Below are 10,491 nucleotides of genomic sequence, written 5' to 3'. Positions count from 1 at the left end.
ATCCTGTTTCTGCTCTGTATGCAGCAGATGCTCCGACCCTGGGCATTTTGATGGTAGGTGGATAATTTCCTGGAACTGAAAGCACAGACAATACCCTCCTCTGCAGGCTTGGCATTTTGAACTACAGATGTAGGGCTCAGTCAATAGTTAGAATCCAGGGGGAAATTACATTGAGATTGAATTTTTGAAAAACAAAGCCATACTACTTATGGCAAGATTAAGTCAAGTCTGAGAATTGCGCTTTGATATCAAGCAAATCTGAATTCCAGCCCCGGCTAGTTCCACTCTGAACAGTTTTGTGACATTGCCCAAGCTTCTGAATATTTCTCTAAGTTTTAAGCATTTTTAAAATATTACCTTGGGAATTGAAAAAGTAACCCAAGAAAATTAAAACAAAACAAAACAAAAAAACTATATTTCCCCCAGAACTAATTGTCATTACATGTCAGCATATTTACCCCTCTGTGCCACTTTATTATTAGTATTAGTATTAGTATTAGTATTGCTTATTAGACTACTTGGTTAAAAAAATCACACAAAGCTGTTTATAAAAATGATACATGTTCATTACAAGGAATTCAAACAATGCAAAAATTAAAAGGAAGACTTATTTTTATCACCAGAATTCTGCCATCCATAAATTACTATTATTTATATCAGAAAATTTTCTAGGTAGATATGCACTGATAGAGGGGTGACCACATACATAATTCATGTTTGATAAATAGATTTAGATAGATGGATAGAAATATTTTGCTAAAATCTGATCTGCTTTAGATGGTTTTAAAAATAAAGGGTTAAATTTAAAAATTTGGCTTTCATTTAAAAAGAATAATATATTTTAAACAGTGAACTGCAAGGATACTAAAAGCACTAGTACTTTTAACTTCTAATTTTCCTCTGTTTTTTTTTTCTATTTTAAGTGCCCATATCCTGGCTGATGCTTATGCAAAATTTCTCACACTCCCCCTACAACTGGGTTGCTTCAATTTCAGAAAGAAGATCCAGAGATCATGCATGTTCTTAAAACTAATCAAATATGTAGAAAATAAAATTTTGTCATTTTAACCATTTTGAAGGATACAATTCAGTGGCACTTAGTATATTTATATATTGTGCAAACACCTTTATCTGAGTCCAAAACATTTCACTACCGCAAAAGAAGATTCTCTATAAGAATAATAAATTCCCTCCTCACTCTCTCCTTCCTCCTTTCTGACAACCATTAGTCGGCTTTCTAGATTTGTCTATTATGAGCATTTTCTATAAATTGAATTATGCAATATGTGAGTTTTTTGACTGTCTTTTACTTAGCATTCTTTCAAAGTTCATCCATACTGGAGCTCATATCATTATTTCATCTATTTTATGGATGCATAATATTCCACTGGCATTTGCAAAAAAAGATCATGATGTCTTCACTCATCAAAAATGGGTTGATGGGTATATGATAAACAGAGAAGAAAATGACTGTCCACACAAAATACACAAATACATTGTGAAAAATATGCTGATGAGGGGATTATAATAGGGAAAAATTAAGTTGTTCTGCTAAACATAAAGATCCACAGGCTCTTGAAAATAAGCAGGCACAATGGAAGTAGAATATGATTAATGGTGAAATCAAAGATTCCCCAATAATCCATGAAATTCAACAAACACCAAGACACACTAGGTTTAGAAACAAAATTAAATTTCTTTGGCAGAGAGTCATGGCATACTGTGACTCTCTAAGGGGAAGTATAATAAACGGCTTTTCCCAATTGCGTATGACCAAATTTCTTCATCTCTAATCTTCTGCTTCCCCACTGTAAAATCATGATAAAAACGAGATAACAAATATAAAACCAACCTGAAAAGGAAACGGGTCACACACAGACAAGATGAAGTGGTCAGCACTCTGTGCTCTACCTTTGCCATGCAAACCGAGTGTGGTCTGGACATTCCTCATCTCCCCGTCAAAACGACACCACATGTCTGGAAGAAGAAGGTCCTCTCCTGATCTCAGATGGAAGAGCTTACCTTTTTTTTTCTTTGCTGCTAAAAATATCTTCTTGAGGCCCTCTTCTAGGGCTGCCATCTTAATGCCAGACAGGACATCAGAGCAATCATGGTGCTGAGCCACTACCAAGGCTAACTAGAAAGAACAACCATTAGATGGATGACATGAGACAGTTCCACTGTCAACTCAGTGACCTGCCATAGCCTTTTATGGACCACTTAGGCTTTGGCTCCATCCCCCCGGCCCCTTCTTTGGTTACAGAGATTGAACCCAGGGGTGCTTAACCACTAAGCCACATCTCCAGTCTTTATTTTTCATTTTGAGACAGGGTCTTGTTAAGTTGCTTAGGGCCTTACTAAATTGCCGAGGTTAGCTTTGAACTTGTGATCCTCCTGCCTCAGCCTCCTGAGCTGCTGGGATTACAGGTGTGTGTCACTGCACCGGGTGGCTCCATCTCTTTTGTATGCTCTGCTTGCACAGCAATGTGTGATTATGTACTCATCATAACTTGTATTTGTGGTAACGAGAATTTCTTCCTCTTTTCATGATATGTTAAAAACTGGAATCTAAAACTTGTACTTTCTAAATGTTCTCATAGGTAAAGAAAAATTACTCTTAGGAGTAGATAGGATTTTAGAGGTTCTCACGATCCAGTCCTCTGACACTAGAGTTAGGCTGCCTGCTTGTCCTGAGAACCATTTCTGTCTAGACAATCTCTATGAAAACAGATGCTAAAGATCCCCCACCTCCAACTAATGGGGGAAGCTGGAGAGTTCAGGGAGCTTCTGGAGCCAATGTGAGACACAACGTTCCACACCGTGAACAGTTTCCTGAGTAACTATATTCTGAAATTCTCATGCATGGACATTATGTTGTACACCCTCTGCCTTTTGTTCTTATTTTAGAAATTCCTGAATGAACCAATAAACCGGAAACCACTTTGTTGCTAGTCACACACACCACCAATATGAAGAGAATGAACCTCTTTCAGCCTGGTTTCTAAATTTCTTAAGTGTAAGTTTTGGTTCAAAATTTGGATGTGGAGGGGCTGGGGATGTGGCTCAAGCGGTAGCGCGCTCGCCTGGCATGCGTGCAGCCCGGGTTCGATCCTCAGCACCACATAAAAACAAAGATGTTGTGTCCGCCGAAAACTAAAAAAATAAATATTAAAAAAATTCTCTCTCTTAAAAAAAAAAAAAAAAATTTGGATGTGGACTCAGGTCTTGGAGAAAACTATCGGTGTGGTAAATAAATTCACTACAGGTATTCCAAATGACAGACAAGCAAGCAAGAGATACTTAAGGTGCAAAAGGAGGATTCTGATGTAAGCAGAGAAGTGTTGTACTGGTTCCTTTCCTCTGCCTGTGGCTGGCCAGCAAACACAATCTTTTACAGAAACTTTCATGTAATAAATGATGAAACCCCCAGAGTTTTGAGACATATTTTCTTACTCTTCAGTAAATGTTTACTGAGCATTTCCTAGGAGCCGATACTATGTGGGATACTAAGGATAAAAAAGTCCCTACACACGAAGGGGCCTGGAGTCTAGGCCAGGGGATGATAAGGAAGCAGGGGACAGCGCTTAGGGGCTGTGATACTCAGAAGGCTGGGGGATGGCGAAGTGGTGTGGGGGCCAACCTGCTTGTTATGGGATGGACCCTGCTCCCCCAAATCCATGTTTTGAATTTAGGGTACTCCCAGTACCCCAGAATGTAACTACACATGGACAAAAGCCTTAAAAAGATTTATACTGACAGTAGAATGAATTGCAGATAACTTTCCTATGTTCATACATGAACACATAACCAGTGTAACTCCACACCATGAACAACCACAAGAATGGGCAGTTACAGGGCTGGGGATGTGGCTCAAGCCTTAGCGTGCTCACCTGGCATGCGTGTGGCCCAGGTTCGATCCTCAGCACCACATACAAACAAAGATGTTGTGTCTGCCGAAAAACTAAAAAATAAACATTAAAATTCTCTCTCTCTCTCTCTCTCTCTCTCTCTCTCTCTCTCTCTCTCTCTCCCTCTTAAAAAAAAAGAGTGGGCAGTTACACTCCATGTATGTATGACATGTCAAAATACATTCTGTCACGTAAAATAAAAAGAAAGAATGGAGATTATTAAGTTAAAATGAGGTTATTATGGTGGGCCCTAATCGAAACTGGCTTGTGTCCTCTGAAGAACACAGTGAGAAGGTGGTCATCTGCAAGTCAAGGAGAGAAGCCTCAGGAGAAACCCACCTACCGACACTCTAATCCTGGACTGGTGGCACCCAGAGCTCTGAGAACATACGTATCTAGGGTTAAGCTGAGTGCCAATCTGAGGCACTGTTATGGCAGCCGTAGCAAACCACTCGCATACTAGAGATCTTGGCCAGCAGGGGCAGGAAAGGCTTTAAGAGAAATTATTGGGAGCCAAATGTTAGTTCTGATTAAAAGATGTGTTTTTGTTTTTAAACTTACCAGATCTTGCCCTGTGTTTCTTGACTCTTTATCATCAATAGGGAATAAAAGGACACCTCCCAAACTCAAGTTTGAGATTAAAAAAAGAAAAAAGAACAAGAGAAAGAACACTCAGTCTCACATGGACCACTGAAGGAGAATTACTCCGAACCCTACTGTGCCTGCTCTTCCAAATCCAGTTAGGTCTAGGACCTTACCTCTGCCAGTCATTCGTAGCCTTTTCTCACTCCCCTGTTCTCCTGACCTCGGTCACCGCCTTAGCCAGGTTCTCATCTGCTTCCCTCCTGAATTTTTCATGTTCTGCTAACTCAGTATTCCCCAAACGTCACCAGCCAAGTGCCCTACAGGCAACGGAGAAGGAAAGCAAGTGCTAGAGGCATCTCTGGGTAGGGAGGTGTGGAGGACTTCTATGAGCCTGAAATGCCTTTGGAAGTCTTAGTGTTTGTCTCACATCATTCAAATTCTGCATTCTACTACGGCTACCTATTTGCATGTTTTCCTACCCCATACAAATCAAATCAAACTGACATTCTAGGCAGATGTGCTCCTTTAATTCTGGGCTCTACATAACCCAGTTTAAACTATTTGTTTAAACTAAAAAGGTAGATATCTTGCACACCCAAATCTTTTAATTCTAAAATATTGGCTCTGCTACATCATTTTCTTTTTAATTTTTTTTTCTAGGTGACAATGGACCTTTATTTATTTATATGCAGTGCTGAGAATCGAACCCAGTGCCTCACATATGCTAGACAAGTGCTCCACCACTGAGCCCCAGCCCCAGCCCTGCTATGCCATTCTTCTGATCAGGCTTCCTGTATGTCTAGCCGTGATCCACTGGATGTTGTCCTACTTAGAACGTATCCCCTAGACAAGCCATGTATGGTCTTCAATGATGTGGCCAACCTTCCCTTTACAAGTGAACTCTGCTGTTCCTTGGCCTATGCCTGGCCCATGCGTGGGGACTGTGCAATGATTTGGGAACAGTAAATACTATAGGGATACCAAAAAGAATGTGAAACTGTTAGGCATCTCTTGCCATTCTATCTACCTATTCAAATTCAACCCATCTTCCCAGACCCCAGATAACTCTTACCATTCCAGGAAGCCTTGTTCCAGTTCCACCTACTCTGATCTAGGCTATTTAAATCCTTCTTCATGGGGCTGGAGCTATAGCTCAGTGGTAGAGCTTGCCTAGCATGCATGAGGCACTGGGTTCAATCTTCAGCACCACATAAAAATAAAAAAATAAAGTAAAGGCATTCTGTCCATCTACAACTACAAAAAAAGATTAAAAAATATAAATCCTTCTTCAGAAAAGAGTGTACACCTTCCAACTCCATTTTCTTACTGACCACTTTTACCTTAAATCTATACAACCAGGTGACAGTCCTCACATTCCTCAAAGTGCTCCAAGGTCATGTGACTGATCATGGGTTGAATCCAGTGGCCTTTTCCCAATTCTTTTTTTTTATTGGTTGTTCAAAACATTACAAATCTCTTGACATATCATACTTCATACATTAGATTAAAGTAAGTTATGAACTCCCATTTTTACCCTGTATACTAATTCAGAGTCTGACACTGTAAACCACTTTGCCTTCTTAATATTCTCTCTTCCCTTACAAAGGTTGAGCAGCATCCCTAATCCAGAAATCCCAAATCCTCCCAAATCCCAAATTTTTAACAGTGTTATGATGCCACAAGTGGAAAATTCCACATTAGACCTCATGTGATGCACAGTGCACTAAAAATAATGTATGAAACTACCTTCAGGCTATGTCCATTAGTTTTATGTGAAATATAAGTGAATTTTGTGTTTAGACCTGATCCCATTCCCAAGGTATCTCATTAAGGTATACAAAATATCCAGTTTTTAAAAAAATCTGAAATACTTCAATTTAAATAAGCAAAACCTTTACTTCAAAATACTACATTCTCAAGGTTCTCTTATTTTTCTGAAAATTCTTACTGTCTCCTCTTCGCTCCAAAAGTTTTCCACATACTGTTCTCTGCCCTCTCATTTCTCCAACACGATTTCCAACAGGGACCTCAGTCGGCACCTCTGGCTCTGACTGCTCCTGGGTTCTCTGCACATTTCTGCTTTTGTTTTGAATCCTGCCAAGTCAAGATCTAGATCTGGGTTGGCTGTTTCAACACACACCAAACCCTTCTTTCAGCAATGTGTTTTACATCCTTATTTTTCTCTTTACTTTAGAGAACTGGGCAAAAGAATTAGGAAAACCAGTCTCTAAGATATCTGGAGGGCCCTTCTTTGTTGGACAAGGTCCCGAGACTGCTCAACCGCAGAAAATGACCTCAGTGATCATCTTACTCTTGCTGACATGTTGCAACCTTGCCACGTAAAGGTGGTGGCTTTTTCCCTTCTGTGTGACAAAGGACAATACTTCTTAGTCTTCTAAGTTCTCCTAGTCCCAAACAGCCTTATTTCTGTCTCCAAGGAGTGTTGTACCCAGGCTCTGCTGACCTCATAATCCACCTAGCACAAACCTGACCCACCACCCACCAGTTTTAATAGTGTGTTGCATTTCTCTCCTATAGCTCTCTGACATTTTTATGGGATATTCCCTTATGAAGATGACATGAGTTGGATGAAACAATCTTTATTCTAATACTTGAAGATGCAGCAATTGACATTTTTCAAAATACCTACATTATCTTCACTGTAGTCCCACAGGGTAGGAGTGACAAAGTATGTACCTTACAGATGAGAAAACAGGCAGAGAGATGACAGAATTCCGATCCCAATTGGCTCTCCTAAGTCTTCTTGAGGGCTAGCTAACCCCAATACCATCCTGAGTGTCTTTTCCTGTCTTATTCCATTGTTCTGTTTCTTACCTTTCATTTTTCCTGCCAGCTCATATTTTTTTCTTGGCTCAGCTGATCGTGCTTCCAGAGCCGTGACTAAGCCACCTCTGCCCCAGCGGCCAGAGTCATCTGGCGGAAGAAAGAAAATTTTCATCTGTAAGAGGCAAAGTCAAGCCCACAATTTAGAAAAACAAAATCACACAAGATAGGCTTGTAGAAGAATGATTTTTTCAAAGGGAAGGAACGATATATCTGATCTCCTAAGAGAATCATAGTTGGATTCCCAAATATGTTCAGGTTTTCTGAAAGATACACCTGGTCATCATAACAGAAAGGCAGCTCAAAAATGAGTGTTAAGAAGAAGCAGAAATCTCTGGTGGGTCTATAACTCTGGAGAGTGGAGAGTGGATGGAACACGGCAGTGACAAGCACTGTTAATACCACAGCATACAACTCCCGTTTTACAAGCAAGGAAGAGAAAATGTTGAATGACTGATTCAAGCTCACACTAATGGAGCTGGGTGGCACCTGATATTTATACTCATTCACACCACAACTACTCATGTACCTGTACCACACGTCAGACGACATTCTAGGTATGGGGTGATACAGTGAGCACACATGCACACACACAGTCCTCTTCCATTAAGCTTATATTCTAATGCAACGAGACGGTCAAAGACACACGTTAATACACCAGGAGGGAATAAAGGTTAAGTAGTGTAGAAATAGGACAGGGTAACAGAGGCAACATACAGACTGTTTTACAAGCAGACATTTGAACAATGCTTGATGGAATTATTTGGGAAAGTAGGGTTCCTGGCAGAGGATACAGAACATGCAAAGGTTGTCAGGGGAACACACAGGGAGTTTCTCAGAGAATACAGTTTTCTTCTAAAATGCAGCCTTATTTCACCCTCTTAAAAAATTTGTGCAGAGGATGAGACAGATATTGTCCCATTAACATAGATTAGGAGGCTGACACTCAGGGAGAGTGGGTAACTTAACCAGGTAAACCGAAGAGCTGATTCTATAAGCCATGCATTTCTGGCCACATGACAGTGCACTGGGACCAGCCCTTAAGCCATGACTGTGCCTCATCCTCTCCCTTTCTTGGCACCATGAAGACGAGGCACCCTCCCTGTCCCACACCACTTCTCGTACCTACACAATGCACAATGAAGGCGTCCTCAGCCTGGGCCTGAGGGTGTGTGATGTCACCGATGACGTACTTGATGGAGGCTGGGTCTGGGTCTTCGCAGCCTAGCTTGGCAGCACCCCTGTCTTCCTCATCCTCCAGGTCTTCAGGCTCACTCTCCTCAGAGGGCAGGCAGAAGGACTGGTAGTTGTTGGACTTCCACCAAGCCACCCTTCAATAGGCCAGAGAGAAGAGAAAAGTGACCTCTCCTTTGAGCACATTCTGCACTGCTATTCCAAATAGTAACTGCCAAGTGAGATGCAATCACAAACTCACCGACTGAAGTTTTCTGCTCAACTGTGAATAAACAAGTTTTAGTGATCAGCCCAACTGTCTCTTTATTACACTTCAATACTGAGCAGCCACCAAATGTCCCTGTTTTTAAGTACATGACTAAAAGGGACTGTTCAAATAAACAATTCCTTGTCAACTATAATAAAATTTTTAGAATTTCTTGTTTCTCTGCTTTAGGTACTCAAGACTTCTCACTAAAGTGGACTCAACGTTAAAGCTGAATCTTTGAAAAAGTGTTCTGTGGAGTCAGGCGTGGTGGTGCACACCTGCGATCCTAGCTACTCCGGAAGCTGAGGCAAGAGGATCACAAGTTAGAGGCCAGCTGGATAACTCAGTGAGAGCTGGCTCAAAATGAAAAAGAACTGGGGAAGTAGATCGTGGTAGAGTGTCCCAGGTTCAATCCCTAATCCAAAAAAAAAAAAGTATTCTGTTACCAACAAGAACTACCAGGTTGATACTTTTTTGAATTTTTAAGTGATGTTCAATTGTGGAATCCTTTGCCAACTGTGATCCTCAGCTTGGTTAGTAACACAGACATACTTTTTTTCCATCAAAAATATATTAAGGGCTTGGGGATATGGCTCAAGCAGTAGCGCGCTTGCCTGGCATGCACAAGGCGCTGGGCTCGATCCTCAGCACCACATAAAAATAAAGATGTTGTATCCACCAAAAACTAAAAAATAAATATTTAAAAATTCTCTCTCTCTCTTAAAAAAATATTAAATTTCCCATATGAATATCCTTCCCTTCTCCACAATCCAGCAGAGGAGACGAGACCTACGTAACTGGAAACCACAGTACTTTATGGACATACTTTTTCTTATGTTCAGCCTCTTCCTTTGCCCTCTTCTTTTCCTCTATTATCCCTTTCTCTTGGCTGCTGCTTCTTGTCTTCTTTTCTGTCTTTCCTCCAGTTCTTCTGGGCTCAGAATCTGCTTCCTTTTGGTGGACCCCTCCACTAGGCCTGGGATAAGAACCTGTGGGAAAGACAGGACCACAGCCCAGAAGGTCAGAGACGTCCTATCCTCTCACGTCTCCTTCACCCTGAAGCACACTCTACAGAGGTGACTCGCGTGGGATCTCACAGAGCACAGCATCCCTGTGTGGTGGGCACTGGCCGCCAGGTAATCCAATTTAACATTCATATTTTGCATTGCACTGGCACGGCGCGCAAAGCACTAGCATGGCTGCTAGTCATTTTGATTCATCTCATTAGTAATAAGGTGCTTACTTTTTTCTTTGATTGAAAGCATACACCGTAGGATGGGATTTAAAGTTTAAATAATTTTAACACGAATCTTTCTACAAATGTACAATTCCTTTTAATACAGTATTTTAGCATGATTATCTTAATGATAGCTAACATTTAGAAAATACATTTTAAGCACAAAATACTGTGAACATTACATGTATCGGTTATGATTGCCATCATCTCTTAATGAAACAGGGTCATGATTATCAACAGCAGGATATGGTATTTTGATGTAACATGGTGATCCCTTTAGGGTGGCTAGAAGAGGGACAGGCCTACTTTTACCTGTATTAAATGGTATAATATACTCAGCTTGTTAATGTTTTTTATACTATATTTTTATGTAGGGTTTAGTTAATTTGCTATATTTTAACAGACACTTATTTCTTAACAAATCATCCTAAGATATAATTTTTTGGAATTATGATTTCACAAAAATTAACAGCTCT

General features: G+C 40.5%; 1 pseudogene; it reads right to left on the bottom strand.

The window, feature by feature from the left end:
* Nucleotides 1-2,022: 2,022 nt before the first annotated feature.
* Nucleotides 2,023-10,491, bottom strand: part of LOC143389737 (chromodomain-helicase-DNA-binding protein 1-like) — a 48,703-nt pseudogene continuing 40,234 nt past the window's right edge.

The sequence above is a fragment of the Callospermophilus lateralis genome, unplaced genomic scaffold (genome assembly GCF_048772815.1).
Source record: "Callospermophilus lateralis isolate mCalLat2 unplaced genomic scaffold, mCalLat2.hap1 Scaffold_1576, whole genome shotgun sequence".
In the NCBI taxonomy this organism is placed as follows: Eukaryota; Metazoa; Chordata; class Mammalia; order Rodentia; family Sciuridae; genus Callospermophilus; species Callospermophilus lateralis.
This window is presented reverse-complemented; position numbering and strand designations above follow the sequence as displayed.